At 40.9% G+C, this 19,440-nt stretch overlaps 1 long non-coding RNA gene across 1 annotated transcript; it reads left to right on the top strand.

Moving 5' to 3' along the window:
• The first annotated feature begins 350 nt into the window (after window positions 1–350).
• LOC147757305 (uncharacterized) lies at window positions 351–6,273 on the top strand. The gene is made up of 2 exons (XR_015321617.1): window positions 351–606; window positions 5,183–6,273. It is a non-coding gene; the product is annotated as an uncharacterized LOC147757305 (long non-coding RNA).
• Window positions 6,274–19,440: the final 13,167 nt, after the last annotated feature.

The raw sequence follows: 19,440 nt of genomic DNA on the forward strand, positions 1-19,440 counted from the left end.
ATCTAGTCAAACGAAGTCTGACGAGGAAAACTCAACGTGCGTTCTTCGTGAGCATCGAAGCGTGATGGGGATGTTAATCGCTTGCATTAACGCCTAGCCGGTCAGTACTTTACTTAGCACCAAGTTCAGCAGGTTCTTGGTGGCCAAGGAGCCAAATTCGAGTTAAGTTTGGCCTCAGGCGAAATGGAGCGATCACAGAGGAGGTAACAGGACGAGCCGTGCTGCCTGCGGGGCAAAGCGAAGCCTTGTTCTTTCTCTCTTCCTTTCCCTTTCGAAGTAAGGGCAAACTTGAGCGCCGCTGCGAAGAACCCTGTATTGGGGCAGCTGTGTTGGTACAAATGATTACGGGAGCAGATAATTACATAAACGAAGTTACTGGAAAAAACAATTTAGTTATGTCGTTAGAGACACAACCATATTCAAGAATAAGTGGTCACTCATTCAGTGGAAATTCTTCGAGGATAGATAGGACCCGTTAGTAGAATTATTATTTGTCTTCATGAAGTATGCGAAAATATTAACAAACTCAACGAATATAATCACAGCGCGAAATTGGACGTGCAGGACAGTCTGATTGCTTGTCCTGTTGCACGAGAGCTGTAAAACGTAAGCCATTTTGTTTGTTTTTTTGTAGCATTGTATAAATATGTCGAGTCATCAAAACTGATACATTTCGGTTAGGGACTGATTTACAGAGAATAAATCTATCGAAAATTTCCTAAATGCTTCACTTCTGCTTAACGCATTACAAATCTAATGTTGGTCATCTAGGGTATAAGCTCTAGTTTAGCCTCGTGACAATTGAATATTATACAAGGGTATCATCGACTTTTTCGGAGCAGTTGATTGTGCTTTTTTAGTATGTTTTGAACAATTTTTTACCTTGCCCATAGGCATAACAATGGATCAAAGACAAAAATTCGGTATATATAATATATTTGTTTTATATGGTTGTGTCAATTTCATTAGCGTCAAGTTATTTCTGCAGTAGGTTCAGCTTAAATAGCAGTTAAAGTTTTTACGGCAAATCCTCCTGTTAAACAACTGATTTTTAGCTCAGTGTCCTTTACAGCCTTCTTTTACATCCTGTCGACATCAAGGGGTTGTTTCCATTCGTTTGTTATGTGATAACAACAGCATATTTTTTATTCATATTGAAAATTTTTCCGTGGGCATTTCATCGCGTCAAAAATCGTTAGAGTCTTTGCTAGTATAATCAAGTATATATATATATATATACTATATATATATAGTTTAGCGAATTGGAAGATATACGCAGGTAGGTAAACAAATTGTGAAGGCAAATAAATAGGTCTAAAAAGATCCAAGTGCGCTTGTCGTTTCAAGTTCTGAGGAGGCAAAAAATATGTATGGAATTTCTTAGCAGGACAGGTTAAATACATAACTTTTTATAATAATATAATAGAATTTTGACAGTTGATGGGAATCTAGACATAAACTATAGTTACAACTAATGCACCAATTAGCGTTATTGTACTATTTAGCGAACTTTTTATTGAAATGTTTTAAGTAGCACTAAAAGATCACACGGCCAGCCTTTTTTATCCAACCATCTTTTCCAACTGATCCCGTGCCACTGGAGACCGGTTTCAGTTTTTGGTCGAAGGTACTGGATGTAAATAGGGGTATTAGGAGGGAAAATGTTTTGCTCTGTCTTTCGTCTTATGCCGACTCATACATAGAAGATTGCGCTGTCTATGGCGAGCTTCCACAACAAGGTGGTTTCTACAGTGGCAGGGGTATAGAAGATTGCTTAATGAATCAAGGATGCTAACGATGAACGAATACGATGAAACTGCTGCTATAAAAGACCTCGGATAGAGCCACATTTTCCATATTCCTTTAGGTACGGATCTGCATGAAAGGATTCTTTAGGTCGTTGTTTGCGAAGCTGAGTCGTATGTAAGCGCCCAAATGTATTTATGCATGGTATTAAGACGCTATGTAATAAATTTCAATACATGGCCAAAGGCTAGTCTGCTTCCAAACGCAAACGAGGTACTCCATTATGAGATATGATCCCTTTTATTGTTTCGAGGCTGGAGAAATTCAACGCGTTCTGTTTCCATCTATGATACCGCGTACTCTAATAGGGCTGTTAAATTAGCAGAAAAAAAAAAAACAATATAAATGCAGGAAAAAGGGAAAGCTCTCTAACCTACATTCATTTATAACACGGCGCGCACAGAAATTAAACAAACTCTAAGCTAACAAATTATGGTTATACTTCTTCCTTGTCTCTAGTGTAATGTTTTGCAATATATAGTTTGCAGAAGATCGACTTAGTGTAAATGTGCTACGCTCCCCAACGAAAACATTTAGGCACCAGTCACCTGACAGATAAATACGGATCAGAGTTAGACTGGACTAGAGTTATACGGAGACATGCAGGTTTAAATTTTCAAACCAATTCGAAAACGCCAGTCGGCTGGTTGGAATTGCCCCTACTCCTGCAAGAGAGTTCACACTAAGCCCAATCCCGTCTACAGTAAAAATACCCTGTGAATTAGATTTTAATTATATTGATCCAGCTTCAAAACACTACCGCCGGCGTTTCCATAGCTAAAGCGTAGCCTATGGATATGCTTCATATCTCATGCACTGAGCGTTGCACTCAAATTGGGAAAGCCCTGGCGGGCTGTCTGTCGTAACAGCTATGCGTTCACCCGTCACTTTTGGTACCAGACGAAAAGGCTTTTTTTTCTCGAATAAAATAACAAGTTCAGTCATGACAGAAAATTAGCTATTTTCCAATTTCTCCGCGCTGGACAAACTCTGGTCAAGATTAAGTTCTTCTTCTTCTTTCGCTGAAAACCGATGATCTACGTTATTGCTAGTTTTCATATGGTTTTTTAGAAAAACTGAATGAGAGTCTAGATTTAAGGACTACAAACATTTACCAAAACGCCTTGAAAAGTTATTTTTGATACAATTAAGCCTTTGGTACAAAAATTAACGGCCGTCTTATAGAGAAGAATATCAGTTGCCGATGGGGTCTTTTAGATAAGCTTCAATGTAACATCATTTTAACATCGTGTTGGCCGTTTGGAGCTCTTGCATTTTTTGGCAAATTTGGCTCATTATCATCCCAAAACTGAACTCTGTATGTAGCCCGTTTAAGTGATGCTTCAATGAGTTTACGCCTATCAATACCGTTTGGCGCACGGTTATTGTTAGCTATTTGCGTAAAGAAGAACACTCGTTACTATAAATTAAATTTCATTGAAATATATTATCCTAAAAACGAGGCATATGAACAATTCTCACTTCGGATGCGCGACATTGTAAAAACGCTATGGGCGTAGCAATCCGTTAATTAGACTCGCGGATCTCGTCCACGATTTCCGCTACGATAACTTTCTTAATAAATTTATTTTCCCCCCTGGTCATTGTCTCGAGTTTAGCACGAGCTAAGCACACGCTTAGATTCACTACGTCTGCACTAAGCCGACGTCGTATACACACATACATATATATATATATATATCGTTGAGTACGAAACGCGTATGGCGTTATTTTATAACGGTGCGATATTTTTCAATATTTTATAATTTTTTTTACAATACTTTCAATACAGGATACACTTGTAGCTGTGTAGCTGTAAATGTTCTGAGCCTTTAGCCGTTTTAGCCGTGTTCTGAGCCGTTTGTTCGGATAGAGTCGTTCAAACGACGAATCGTATTGGACCATGAAAAATCTTAAAATTAGAGTAATTATCCAGTACGAGTGTCGTCTTGGAACTACGGCAACAGACACGGCTCTATGTATAGGCTTTGTATTCGGTTAAAGTTCAACTACTAGAAACACTACAAGCTCTCGGTTCAAACCATACAATTTAAAATTGACGGGTGTTAGGATTTATTTATTTATTGATTAAGGTTTGCTATATGTAGGCGTATAATATTGGTCAAACAATTGGACAACGAATGTTTTGAACGAGGATCAGAACTAGACACGCATGCTATCAAGTGATACCTGTGACCTATTTCTGGGCCGAGGTATAAATTGATCCGGTACGATAATCATAAACAGTCACATCGAACCGGCGGAAGGTCATCTTAGAAGAAATGTCAAGTTGTAACACTTATGACGCTAGTCTCATGCAGGTGTTCGACTTCGTAAATCTTCTAGTCTGTTATCAACAGCTGAACAAAATGATGAGGGAACTTTGTGTTGCGTGGCAACGCTCGATGTCACACCAAAAGACTCAAGCTGGCAGTAATACAGGACTTGCACCCCCCATACTAAGCGGCCAATGCTTGCATAGATCGCCATTTTTTTCAAGGTCATGACAACTTCTTAACACGAAAAGTGTTCCAATCTGAACATAATGTCGAAATTGCTCTTCAAGACTTCACAAATAGGACCAAATAAATTCTTATACGAATAACACAACGTCATAGATAATAATGGTCCATACTTTAATTGAAAATAAAATGCCAGGCCCGTCGTTCGAGAAACTACTGTTTTCCATGGCAGGTTCCATTCTAAATAGCCACATGTGCGTATAACGATCGGCAGTTAAAGCAATGCTATCTATTTACGTCATTTTTTTGCTTATGGATCAACTCTCTTTGATTACGCCGCGCTCTTTGACGCTCGTGTACACGTCCCGGCCTAAACACCCTCATTTCCTTTCCTGTATTAGCACGCCTCGTCCCTTTCCATAAGGAGTAAATCTACCAAAGAATTAAGGAAAATAGGAACAACTACGTACGCTAGGTCAACACAGAAACATTCTACATGAAAAAATTGTGAAAAGATATGTGCAATTAGTTACTCGGAATCAAAAGTATCGGTAAATCAACTAGGTCAGTCCCAAAGCAATATTTCAGCTTCCTCTTTTTACTAAAGTGTGTAGTATGTTTTGGTAGAGTCTAGCAATGGCTGGATGACGCTGATGATAATGACATGTGGCAGCTATAGTAAAGTCACTCGGAAATTTTTGCAATGAGAAATTTTTGGGCACATCAAGGCTAATTAGGCATCGTTTGGCATATGCGGACCGAAATGTAAAATACTGTTTTTACGTAAGTATACGCAACTGATCCTCATATTTTCTAATTGCCCTTCTTTTTGTTTTTTTTTTTTACAATATGCCGCTCTACGCTTTCTGCGCCATCTGCTGTGCCGTATTACGGGAACTATTGTATCTGTCCAGTTGGATACTAGTCCTCATTTGTGAGGCAACACTGTTTAACATAATAATAATAATAAAAAATCTGTTTTTTTCAATGTGTCTTGATAGTAGGAAGCTGCATACACGCTGTACGGTCACATTATCTAGATACACCTGACACATACGTAGATATATGTATATATAGATGTGTTCTAGGTATATCATCGTATCTAATATCTGTATATAATATTGCCACGTGATTCTCCCTTTCACCCACCACTACCGCCGCACGTTGCTCGCTCGTTTAGCCCAACGAGATTCGTCGGAGCGGTAACTGCTTTTCTCTTCAGTATTGTAGGAAAAAATTATACGCGTCCACCCTCAAAGAACAGTAGGACGGTAACAACAAACTATTTCCGCTGTGACCCAACACCGCAACGCTTCTTCCATCGACCACTGTCGTTCGAATCACGACGTACGGCTCTGCGAAGATACCATACTACTAGTTTCACCGTATGAGGGCAGTGGAGCAACGCGTGCTGCTGGAGGCAGTAGGGTATAGCTACCACAACTAGCGCTATTGGCTTGCTTGTCCCTGCTTCCGTGAAGCCTATTTTGCTTACGGCGGCTGCTATGTTCAGTCGGTAGCGATTCAAGGCTCCCTACCAATCATCTACTGTGCAGGCAGCACTGACATTAGTACCAGCCGTCGCCATGTATGCCACTTTCATGTATGTTGATTGCCTACTTCTTTGCCAGAATGGTGGAGCTCGTTCACCGACGACTCCAACCGGAGCTTCACATGGTTCGGATGAGCCGCAACGGTGATCCTGCAGGGAACGTAGGGTAGACAGAGATTTTCGCCGGAGGCCACGGGTGCATGTGACGTTGGAGCGCCGGGACGGCGACACAGAGAGAGCCAGGTAGGCTAGACAGGCAAATGGTGTCCGCTTGGAGATAGACAACAAGGCTGAAGCGATTCAGCGAACATTAGGACAAAGGGGAAACAGTCAACCACCGGAAATTGGAGCAAAGCGCGACTTTACGCTCTAATATTAACTAAGGACCCTTCCACTCAACTTATGCCGTCTGCAATTCAGAGATTTGAAAATAAATTAACAAGAATTAAGTAACTCCTTTCCGTCTCATACACTGCCCATGAGTACCAACAAAGTTCATACCGTTTCACGCGTCAGAATGAGATATATCAATTTCTAACAACGATGTACTAAGATTAAGCGTGGTTTCGTGAAAAAAAAACGGTTATCGTTTATTTCGGCCTCTTTTCACGGAGATGGCCTGTCAATGGCCTAGCATAGACACTGACAGAATAACATGCGACTACCTAACTAGTAATAAAATTTAATGTTATCTATCAATAGAATAGAATCAATCTTTCTCAGAAAAATACAACTGATTTCGGTGACTGACATAATATGATCTGATCACGTACTACCGTAGGATGTTCTATAGAGAGAAATTCTTGGTCTGAGCGTGTTGTCACCCCAAATGGTTGATGTGAGACCCAAGTAGTTTACGTAGGAGGGCATACGAGTACGTAACAGAGAAAGCAGTAGTACATTTGCAATGATTTAAGTGGAACATTGTAGTATTTCCAGCTTTTTCCATTCAATTGAAGTGGGTACCGCTAACGGAAACAATGTTTGCTCACGGGCTTTGCTGCCCGATCTCTTGTATCCGGTGAATGGTTTCCCGCGAATGGAGGAATGTTGATTAAGAGATTGGGAAGATAGTAAAATACGTAGTACGGAAGTGGATCTGTAAAATGCTGCTATATTGATCCGGGGACGCTCACTGTTAATTCTATTCGATTTTTTCTGTAGTAATTAGCTTGTACCTCACTAGAGTTAACGATGGGAACGGCACGAGTACGAGTAAAATGACTGAACCAACTATATCGAGAGAAAGTCTGTCAACATGTCAATCATTTGAGCTCGATTTTATGCTATGCATTGTGCTCATCGATACACACGACCGTAAAATCCGAGTCGTTGCCTAGTGGATGCCACTCCGTCATTGCAGATAACCTTGATCCGCATTATCGATAACGTACGTATATCATTGGTTATTGTTTGCCTCTGCCCGTAAAACGTAGGGAGAAATGCACTTTTATAATACAAGGTAAGTAGCTTATTTATTGTGCACTCATAGCTAAAGCATGAAACTCATTTCAGTTTCGCGTAAAATTACGAAGGTGCGGAGACAGGATGATACGGTGTTTATCAACACACATTGGCCCCAGTTGGGTGTAAAAGACAAATCGGGCAGCAGAATTCAACTTGTCCGTTTCCATAGTTCGAAAAAAAAATGTAATGATTATTACACCAAACCAAACCAAAGAAATAGACTGAAGGACAAAGCAGGCGTGTCTGGCAAAACGAGTAGGTTCACCGGTCCTGGTAGTCCTCTCCCAGTATCAGTCTCTCCTTCTTCTTCTTCTCCTACTTCTGACCCTAACATTGCATGACGCAGGGATAAAGCTACCAGATCGATTCTACTAAGAATTAGTCAAATGCTATCAAATGTCAAGGAAATCCAACATACGTATGGTATCACTTGTTATCTTGCACAGAAAAAAATACCTCACCGGGCTATGTAAGAATAAAAAAACGCCCTAAACACAAACTTCGGATGTAAATACGTAGACGTTACATTTTGGTTACGTTGCTATAATTGTGAGCCTTTTTATAACTGGGTTCATACTATTCTTCGCAATACGACTCCAATCGATCGTTAAACAGTATTTTCACATAAAAGCATCACTACACAGTCCAATAGGAACGTATGGTAGAATGTATGTAGAAATATAGTGTATTTAGGAGGTCTTCGATGTTAATTGAGACGCCTTACCGAAGACCCAAGGCACTTATTCTTCAACCTTATTTCAGTTAGCTGTGTGCTAAGTAGTGAGTACCATGCCGCGGGTAAAACCAGTAACATATATGGTAGTATAATTAAAAAAGCCAGCTATATCTCTCGAACTGCAATATCGAAATCTACATGTACACTATAGCGGGGCTGTAACTTTTGCTTTTTGTTCCTATATACTATGGTGGTTTCTTGTTTTTCTTCTGTTTTAGTAATACTGAAACTCAGTTGTCAAATTTCCCCTATCTGATGCGTTTAATCGCACATACTCCCACAAAAGGCGGCTACGACACGTAATCTCTGTGTCTTTACACAGAGCCTTCTCGGCTCGGGTTGTTCACTCTGATCGGTTGCTTGCAAGGCGCTCTGTTACGCCAGTTCTCTACGGCAGAAAGCTGTTGCTGCGGTATAGCAACGATGGCATTGCTTGGCTGTGGGTCCTGTACTTAACCCACCTCTCAGCTACTGCCGCTGCGTCTTCGAGAATCATCAACTTCCGCCGTTGTCGTTATCGTCGCTGTCGCTTCTGGCGCTGTCTCCAAACCAAAGCTATCGCATAGAAATTCAAATCTCTTCCACTACCACGAGATCTTCGACTACGAGCCAAGGTGAATGAGTATTAGAGAAGGCCCGGGTTCCGTCATCAACAACTTCTCATCGTTACGTTCGCGCTCCTACGAGCAGGATGAAAAAATGGTGATATTACTTTTTTTTTTTTTTCTTAGAAGTAAATTTCTATAGAAGCAAAAGATGAAGCGGACATTTCGATCCGGTCCGTACACTACAAAATTCCACCCCGATCATATTTGTATTGAAACTGCGCGAGATCAATATATGCATAATGACTATTGCATAATCTATTTATTACTGAAGTTTACTTTATGCGTCCTTTGGGAATGCGAGCCCCTCTAGAGCTATCTGCTAGGTACAGAGAGACTCAAATATAGTAGAAAATATGCCCATCGAACAATTATTCAGAGCTAATATTCGAGTAACGGCGAGTGCTCTCCTGAAATCAGTCTCCTGAAATCGCACACGCCCACTGTCACAAAATGAGAAACAATAAAAGCTGTGGGCGTCAAACGACAAAACGGAAACGATTCGAACCCCCCGTTTTTAAACAGAGCAATAGCTTTTGCAACAAGTACTGTAGTTTATCTTAATTCAAAACCTATCTGCGTATGCATATATGTTTGATTTGTTTCGTTAACGAAGTTCGTTACATAACATGCAGGGTTCATGTTGATACACCTGCACATTTGAAGTTCAGATACCTGTGTACATGTAACTTCAACTTCAGTTTAAGACAAAACTCCTTGATTTTCTTCATGTCTTTAACGCTGTATTTCTCTGATAGAAGTGTTTCCTAAAACGGGTTCAAGTATATTACAGGTATGAGGTGACCATCTATTTAGATTACATCAGTGAGCATATAGAATAGAATTCTGCTGTCACAGAGACAAACATATTTTTGACGTACGGAAACAACGCGTGCCAGCAGTTACACTGGATAATCTAATGGGCCGTGTCTGTGCAGTTAGAAAGTATGGACGTGTCTTCCTACGAGCATAGCAAGTACCAAACCACAAACAACGAATAAGTTGAGCAAATATAGATTGTCATGTATGGGAACGTGCAGACGCACTGTATACTAAGCCGTTACTATGTCCGATTGGTTTCGATGATTATTATCCGTATGTTTAAGGGCAAGGGAGACGTGTTTGTATCCGACAAATGAGTAAAACGGCTTTATAAGCTTCATTCGAAAGACAAATGGCAAGAAACCAAACGAAGTGTTAGAAAACGACTGCGTAGGCCAGCCAGTCCCTTGCACCACCATACACAGGAATTGGATAGATTGAGGCGTCCGCTGCTTCATAAAGCTTACGGAGAAGAGAGATTGTTCGATGTCCAAGGTGCTAGTGAGGTAGCCAGACATGACTAGGACGAGCAGCGCAGAGATTAGAGAACTGACAAAAGCTCTCCAAAAAACTAGGCAAGCCAAGCACTGCGGATCCGTTCGTAGACGCTTCCGTCTAAGCCTTGTAGAAAACTAGTAGGCCTAGAGGATCTTTCGTGGTGGCATCAGTACGCAATATCTGAATACGAGTATCACTGTTGTCCTATGGTACAACTGTTGGAGCTCTACAAATAGCCAGTACGAATCGTCGCTACCTTAATCATATTGGTAGCAGTAGTAGTAGTAGTAGTAGTAGATTCGCTGTGGTCCGTTGGAGCGTCTGTCATCGGCAGTAAGAAAGCTATGCGACAGGTCGATTAGGTATGAGTGGGGTGTTGGTGGTACCGTTAGGGGGTGGCGTTGGGAGTGAATGGTGATGTGGGGTAGGGCTAGACGGTGATGTAGACAATAGAGGAGGATATGTCAAACGTGCTCACACCCAATGGCAAGCGTTATACAGCTGGAGATTCGGGTCTATAGGGTCGACGTAAAGCCCGTCCAGATTAGACATTTGTACGTCCGCACCCAAGCTCCTACTGTTCGACTCTATGGGTGGCATTTTGGGAAGAAAATTACAATAACAATGGGAATCCTCTGGACAAAGTGATATTTTGCCGGCTACAAATGTCTTAGGGAGAAGAGAGCAAAGGGCGACGGAAAACATAGTAAGCTGGGCAGCTATGCACTTGGTATTTAGTGCAATAAATGATGTAGAATGATGACTAAAGAAGGAATACAGGTAAGCGGACTGCGACAAATCCATTGTCATCATATACCGTAAGTTCTTCATTGCAACTACATTTCATGGTATAACTTGGTCAGGTTCACACGAAGCAAACGCGAATCCTCTCTATAGTACAACCTATTGAATGTGAATACAGTGTATAGAACGCTGGGGGGGGGGGGGGTGTCCATGTTCTATTCTGTTCGTATGTGGAGCAAATCTATCACCTATTCATGGTAAATAATTTATACAATTACGTTAGATGATAAATATTTTCCTTTAGTCATAAGGAAATTCGTTCTATTTATTGTTTAGAGCTTGATCTGGTGTTGTAAAAACAGCATTAAGTATAATTAATTATTTATATTAGATGAGCTCAACCTGTTTTTTGTTTCTATGATGATTAGATTTATGATCCTATTATTACTTCACATGCTTGTATTATAATTTTTTTTTATGGATATGAGTGCAGTAACTGGTGGATTTGGTAACTGACGAATTCCTTCCTGGATATAGCTTTTTCTCGCTTAAATAATATCAATTGCTATTACCCTCAGTTTCCTTTGTTAAAATAAATAATAATAATAATAATAATAATATAAATGGAAAATATATTTCCTAGAAAGGCTGCCGTTGATTCAGTTTCTATATATTTACAAAAAGGTATGAAAATTACACTCGTCAAACAATTTACAAATAGACAAACCTTACAAAATAGCGTGTATAAAAGTGTCGTTGATCAACAATCACGACTTCATATTACTACTTAATGATTACCCGTACGAAAAGCTATGAAACTGCTATGAAATTGAAAACTATGAAAATGTGACAGTAGAAAGCTGAAAAACAACGTTATGAAGGTAGTTTTATATTTGTGATTTTTATTGCAAAATCTCCAGGAAAATCACAATGTTTAGTCAACAATATTTTGTGTCGTTTGTGTTACATTACACTAGAAAGGCCCCTTTCACACAATTTTGGTTGACAGTGGTACAAGTACGAGCCGTCGTATCATCAGTCATGAAAGGGGCCGTTTTAGAAAATCTTGTAAAAACAACTGAAGACATCAATTATTCGTTTATTTCGCCAGCCATCCTCCCTGTTCCGATCATTTCTCTTTCGTTTTTTTTTCGTCACGGCCGAAATCGGTCAGAAGAAGCAACGATGCTGTTGTTAGCAATAGCGGTAGGTTCTTGCTTGCCTCTATTTTATGCCGACCGGTTCAAAAGCTATTGTTCTGTCTCACATCTACACGAAACACAGGAAAAGCTGAGGGTGGAGGCAGTCGCACTAACGAAAGGAGAAACAACTAAAATCGTCATTGTCAGAGGCAGCAAATAAAACAGTGATGCAAACGGGCCGTTCTCTCCTTCACTTCGTTTTGAATCCAAAACTAAGGAACGGTTTCATACTCGGGCCGATGAGGGTTTCACCGATAGGATGGAAACGAAGGGGGAGCAGTTGTTGTTCATCGCCGCGACGGATCAAGCGTCCCGAATTCCCCTAGAGGTGAGAGTCTTATTTTTTCCATAAGGAAACGAAGCCCGCTGTTACAGAGTGTTGCAGACAGCAGCAACTCCAAGTACGAGGGCAGCGTAAGGGCTTGTACTTTGCTTAATGGCGCGCTACATTGCGATGAGCGACGCAGCAGGAAAATTCGTCTGAAAACAGAGCGTTGAGTCGGGCCAGTGTTTCTCTACGATGGAACGCATCGTTGAGATGCAGGAGGAGGGGGAGGGGGAGGAGGAGGAGGAGGAGGAGGAGGAGGAGGAGGAGGAGGAGAAGAAGAGTGAGAGCGCAAGGGGGACGTATACAGGGCCCCGAAGGCTTAGACGTGGGGCCATGTGGAAGCTGGTGGGAATCCGACGGGTGGAGAAGATACAAGTGAATTGGAACAATGCACTTTGGGTTGATACATGGGGAGCGGCTGTCTTCGCTCGAATTTTTTAAAGAAAGAATTCGGCTGTTAGTTTATTTATATACTATACATTTTTTTTATGTAAGAAAAACGACAAAGTAATTTAAACAGTAACTATGTTGTGTATTTTATTTCCTACTATAATAGTTTAACGAGAACATACTGCTGAAATTCTTCTTTGACATCATAGACCGGATATACGCAGAACACGTTTTTCATTCGTTTCGTTTATTTCATTAATAATTTACTCCTATTTAGGAGTAATTGTAGGCCGTGCTTGATTGTTTAAGCTATTTTCTTTGAGAATTTTCCAAGATCTCGCTTTTATCCTTTAGGCACGGGCATGCTAAATGAACGTACTACTTAAGAATGGCTAGGCTGTTCCACGTTCTTCATTGACTCGACGATGTATAAATCAGCATCTATGTTGTTGTGGTAATTAAGGCGCAGCCCATTGATTTGCTGGATGAATCTTTATTTGACAAACGTTTGTTACAAAAGACGAGGCAAGGAGATGAAGAGAATATCGGCAAGTGAGACATGTCGTCTGTTTGACGACAAGTGAGCCAACCTCGCCCTAATCTGGCGTCTGGAGTTGGTACTATCAGCTGCCGAGTGTACCTAATGTACTCCTGTGTATCTATCGTTGTGCCGCGAGTGGAAGAAAAGAGCTATGTCATGCATGTCAGCTAGAATACCCATCCCATCTGCCGTCTTGTCATGGGAACCTGGTTTCGCTCACCAGGAGCCCTCCGGTCCTATAAGCCTGCAGGGCTTCATCCATCATCGAAAAAAACTTCGCTTGGTGCTGATGACTTCGTTTAGTAAGTATTTAGCTTATAGCAAATTTGTCTGATATGTTCGGAGTATTATGTACCGAGTGCACGATACCGCATAGGCTACTGCTAAAAGAGGACGTTTTTTATTTAACGTATGGTTATAAATACTGTAAAAATTGTGGAAAACAGCATTACTCCGTTACCATATTATTAGTAATCGACGTGTCGCTAAATTGAAAGCAAAATCACGGAAAGTTTCGCGTTTCATACGTTATTTGTCTTCCATTTCCTCGCGGTTACGCTAAAAGTGTCGATTCAATGTGCTAAATAGTAGGTCAGGCAGACAATGCCGTCTGCGAATATATAGCAGAAAGAATCTACGTTCGTCCTTTAAGCTAACGTAGATTCTAAAGAGGTCAATAAAACATGCACCGTTCTACACCGTATATAAAAATAATAAGAGCTTTTGGCTGTACGCAGTCTAATGCGAGGAACTTTATAAGAGTGCACTTTAATAGAAATGATAATTGCAGACAGTTTAACAGAGTCGCCGGGCTGTCATTTGAAGAAGTATGACAAAGTTGATGACAGTCGTAGAGACGTAAGTATAGCCATCAGCAGAGGCCAGCGGGTCCCACGCAGACTCTCACAGATCCAAACGGACGAGCAAATGGGTGCTAGTTGTCAATAGCATGCTTTCTATTGACCCCCAGTATTGGCAATGTGAGGACAACCCTCCGCTTGGTATGACATACCTGCTGCGCTTGACATAGTAAAGTTAACTATGTGATCAACGAAGACGGCTTGGTCACCTCAATGTCAAAACGACATAGGCATTTATTTAATTATCTTGAGTGTAGAATATTTGTATGCTTCTACCTACAGGGTGCCTATAACATAGAAGGGTTCGGTAATTGTTGTTTCTGTTGAGTTTTAAATGCAGGTGTTTTACTAGGAAACAACAATAAACAACCACAAACGTTTGCCTATGGGCGGTCTCAGTAGTAGCATGATCGTTTCTGCCTCCAGCTTTAAGAGCAGAGATAACCATTTCGTGTGTCGATCTATGGTATATTAAAACTAGTATCAGAACTAGTGAGAAGAGCCTAAAAAAGCGACAATAGATTAAAAAAGCTTGTTGTTGTAGAACGATTTTGCGCCAACCTGATCCCTTCATGACGCTAGCTATACGAACTAACTCATTTAGTTTTATCCTTTAGGCAGCCATACCGATTATTACCCAATTAGATTATACTCATAATGGCAATAAACAGTATCGAAGACACGTTTCTAACCATATACCAGTAACTATTACCTTGAACGCCTTATTTGTTGAAATGTCTTTGAGTGCCGTCAATGTCATACCTAAATTTCGCCTGTGTGTCTTTTTGTTTGATATGCTCGGCCAAGTGAGATACTGAAATGCGGATCATCATTGTAAACTCGATGTGATGGTCTTTCTAGTGTTTGGTCGGAATCGTGCAGCCAAGCCAGAACCCAGTTTGTGGTCGTCGCAGGGTTACGGTCATGTGACAAATGTCTCGCAAATCGCCTCCCTCCCTCCCTCCCTACTACTGCTGCTGCTGCTGCCGAAGCTTTTTTGTTTTCCTCTTTAGCCTCATTCCACTTTTACTAGTCTAGGCCGCGAAATCCCCTCATCCTTTATTTGCCATTCGGTGTGGCCTTTCCTGCTTAGATTCTCAGTCTTTTTGCTTTACTTTGCCTATGCAGTTCCTTTACCATATCTACTAACTGAGGCTAACATAAACACGCACACAAACGTGTACACAAAAGCCCGCTCACACGCATGACCAGCGAAGCAAACATTCTACTGAGACTATTCCGTCGCGCCACCATCAATATCTGCTGCGTCACTGGTAGAGCACACGGCAGGTAGTTACGATGCTACCATTGCTGCTGATGCCGCATGACTATCGTTACAAAGAAATACATCCGGAAGATAGCGGCCTGAGATGCCCAATAACAGCTAAGAAAGGAAACAGGGAAATAATGCATCTTATTGATTTATCTGTGTCACGCTAGCAAACGGTTGCGGTCGGATGTGAGCAGGTTTCTTAGGCCTCGCTCGGACGAGGGCGCCAAGTGAGGCCTCAGGAGCACAAAATACGTTTCGGAAGGGATAGCACGGGGTGGGGACACACCTGGCGCGCCGAGCAACCCACGAGACATTCAGAAAAACAGACCGACAGACGGGATGGTTAGACAGACAATGAATCTCTGCGCGAGGATAGGGAATGAAAGGTAGGGCAAAAATAACAGGTCGGGGTAAGGCAATGGGGTACTAAAGCGTGCTGAGGAAAGAAACTATGCGACCGATGTGTCTATGTGAGCCGCTTTGGTCGTTGTTTTGTAACGGGAATACACGACGCTACTCGTTAAGTTAGCTAATAATTGTATAAATAACAGATGCGCAGCACCATTAGTACGCCGTGCACGTACGCGTCTATTCGTACCGGACAACTAGTCGATTGTATTATTATTATTATTATTAAGTTCTTCGCGGGGATTGCCTACTGACACAAATATATGGAGTATTCTTATAGTATATGCTGTCTACTGTAAAACGTCTATTTCTTAGTAACAAATTGCTAAAAATTCGTTCTCTCTTATGACGGCCTAATTTCTAATAATAACAATACGTATCTTCTTTCTGCAAATATAATACTTACTAAAAATTGTACATAAGCCCAATAAGTAACAGGTCGTAAGGTATAGTTTCCCCGAACTGCCCTTATTAAAAATGAGATGTACGACTAAAAATGAACGGTTTTCTTTGACTGGTCTATTCGGTACTGCTATTAAGTTATTTTTCTCAAAATGTGAAATTCAATGCTCATAGCTTTTTTAACAAATTATTGAAGGCATTTTTTCTTGAGGGTCGAAGTGTTTTGTCTTTCTTAATTCTTAGTTGTTCGGTTGAATATTATACATAGCACAATACCTATAAACGGAACGCTTTCTAGCATACAGTCGCCACTATTAAAGGTAACGGTTGAAAGGATTTGATAGTGGGGCTGAACAAGGAGATACTGCCTTGATAGGAGAGCTTCAGCAAGATTAGACTATTGGAACTTATGTGCCTGAGTAGAGGCGCAGCATCCTTCCGACCTACCGCCGATTACGGCTTCTGGATTAGAAGTACAACGGTCAATATATACAGTTGGAAATTCGCAGCGAACCACGTCCAGCTACACGTACTACAGTACACGTGACTATTACGTGCTTCTATTCAACAACACATAAATAACCAGCGAGTTGAGCAGAAGTGAGTCGCGGAATGGAACAAAGCCAAGTTGATAGCTGTCCTAACCAAAATGGTAGGCTTTTTGCGACATCTAAGGATAGCTAAGAAGAACTTAGCTATTCAGCACTATCAAACGGGATATTAATTTCACTTCAGTTCCAACGATCCTGTGTCGTTGGAGGCGTTGACAACGGCGACGCATGGTGCCCTGCGCCATTATAATCTTACCATGTTCGCCATCCTGATGTCCACAGTTGATTCGAACTTAGCGAAAGATACATATACATAGAGAGAGAGCGAGAGAGAGAGAGAGAGAGAGGGACTGCTGAAGTGAGGTACTTCTCAGGGAGTGATAAGTACTTTTTTATCATAGTGCAGTACATAGCTGAACAGATAGATCCTTGACTAGGCAGTCCGTAGAACAAATTAGGTTGGTGACAAATATTGGTTCTTTTTTTTTGCTTGGGAAACAGCGTCTCTCTACGAGAAGGCTGGAGAGATAGAAGGACGCAACGCTATAAAGGCGGATCAATAGATGGGGACGGTCTCAAAGCTACACACTGATGGAACAACGTGAACGAGCTGTTTGTTGACGTGTTAAAACTCGATACGTGTACCGCAGATTTCGCAATTCTTTGTTATGAAAACGCGAGCATGCTCAATCTGTTCTCATCTCATATGCGACCGACCGAACGGAGGTCGATAAAAAGAATCTATTACTGAGATTGGAAAAACTATATGATCTATATCTAGCACCAAGCGCGAGTATGCAATTAGGTGTGGGCGAATACCATTGTAAGTGATCTGCAGAATAAATCGCCCGATCACGCTCTGCTGTAGCCAAAGAAAATGCTGCAGACCAATGAAGAGACACGATAAGGCAGCAATAAGATGGGTAAAATGGTTAACTATACTTCACAAGCCGTCACCTCTGGCAGACCTCACGAAATAAAGAACGATCTGTTCAATTCTGGGATGTTCTATTTTTCAAAAATGGTTATAATCATGACACAGAGAGAAAGTTACTGTCCGACCAAAGACGGATAAAGTTTTAGGTAATAACCACTATTGAAAAGTTTCGACCTAGCAACGAGCAAATATATTTCTAGATAATATGATTTCGGACACTTTCAAAACCAACCCACTTGGGAATTTGCCTATTCTGACGAGCTTGTTTTGTACTGTGCTACGGTTCGCACGAATAACTCGGTTACTCACCTTTACGCTCGTTCTTACTAATTTTTGGCCTTTATCAAGGAACCGTAAGGTTTTATCATCCCCTTACTACAGTGCAAATCACAGAGAATAAGCTTGAATTGAATAGAACTTATCTCTATGCAAAGGGATCTGTTTCTAAACTTAGAAAGGGAACCTTCATTAAAGAAATGTCTGTAGTATATCGTGTTAAGAAAATAATTAAGTCAACTGCTATTGAAGTGTTTCAAAATATGTCTTAGCACGAACTTAAAGAGCGGACCTTTAACACAATTTTGGTTAAAGAAAACTAATTTATACAAAAGAGTTAGGACCGTAAGCCTCTCTGTTAATTACAACTATGCTTCATTGCAGAAACCATGTTTAATGGAAGGTCTAATTTTCAGCCTCAAGTCTTCATTTTATAATTTTCTCACGTATTTCTACTGTCATTTTTTTTTAGGGCGTTTGCTTTTCGCCGCGACCAACGTTTACATAGCACGACCCAGTTAGGCCGGTGTATGGGAATAGCTAAAGAAAACAATATTGAAATTCATTTGGAATCGTTTACATTAAACTCATATCAGAACTTACATTATGCCTTTAGAGACAGCCTATTTTTTCTCCGTATCAACATCTTGTATGAGAACTTGGATGCATCTCTGTGGGTGAATCTGGACGACTTCGGTTGCGCTGCACCAACACCCTTCTATAGGACTTACGAGGTCAGGTGCGTTTAAACCGTTCATTGAAAAGGCATTTTGAAGATATTGGCAGCTTTCTTTATGAACTTGTATAAACTATAATTCTATAGTATTTTTTTGTTATAAACATGGTTGATTGAGGTGGCTTCTTGTATAGCGATTCTTGCAGTGTGTACACGCGTTCCCGTTGTGCTGGGATATTAAATAGGATAAAAATGTAATGGTTCAAAAAGCCACTACAAAAACAGCACGTAATTTGAGAAGTGTCTTGTTTATTTATGACGTTTCTAAAATACAAATACTAGCTTCAAGAGCAAGTGTACTATGATTTTAAGGCCCACGCAGTCCTAGTATAAGTAAAGCAGGTCCCTTTCGTTTTCTTGTGCACCTCTTCATAGGGCAAGGCCCCTTGGGGCTGCGACTTTCTTTATGGTGTGATTCCTGATAAATCATTCGCACCGCTGGGATACTTACGAAGAAGGTCCTTACGATCTTTTACGGTATGGGTATAGCAGGAATGATCTAGTACGAGTGCTACCCTTTATACAGTGCCGTTTCCCAAGAGTGGAAACGAAAGAAACTCGTCAAACTTAAAGACCGCGGTTTCCAATAGCAGCTTAGAAACTCCACTCGTCTCAATGACGGCAGTGGGATCAACAATTCGTTCTTCTGTTCCTTCAAGTGTGCTTAAAGAAAGTACGGCTTCTCTGCTTGGACAGTTTAATCATTAAAGCCATAGAGAGCCGCTCTCTGGTACTAAAACGTTATCCGTTAGATACACCAAATTCAATCGTATATTAGAAACATGCTCGTAAAGCATTATGTGCTATAACATAGTATTGCCAACCATTGACTTGATTCGTTTGT

The sequence above is a fragment of the Varroa destructor genome, unplaced genomic scaffold (genome assembly GCF_002443255.2).
Source record: "Varroa destructor unplaced genomic scaffold, Vdes_3.0 BEIS01000002.1, whole genome shotgun sequence".
NCBI lineage: Eukaryota > Metazoa > Arthropoda > Arachnida > Mesostigmata > Varroidae > Varroa > Varroa destructor.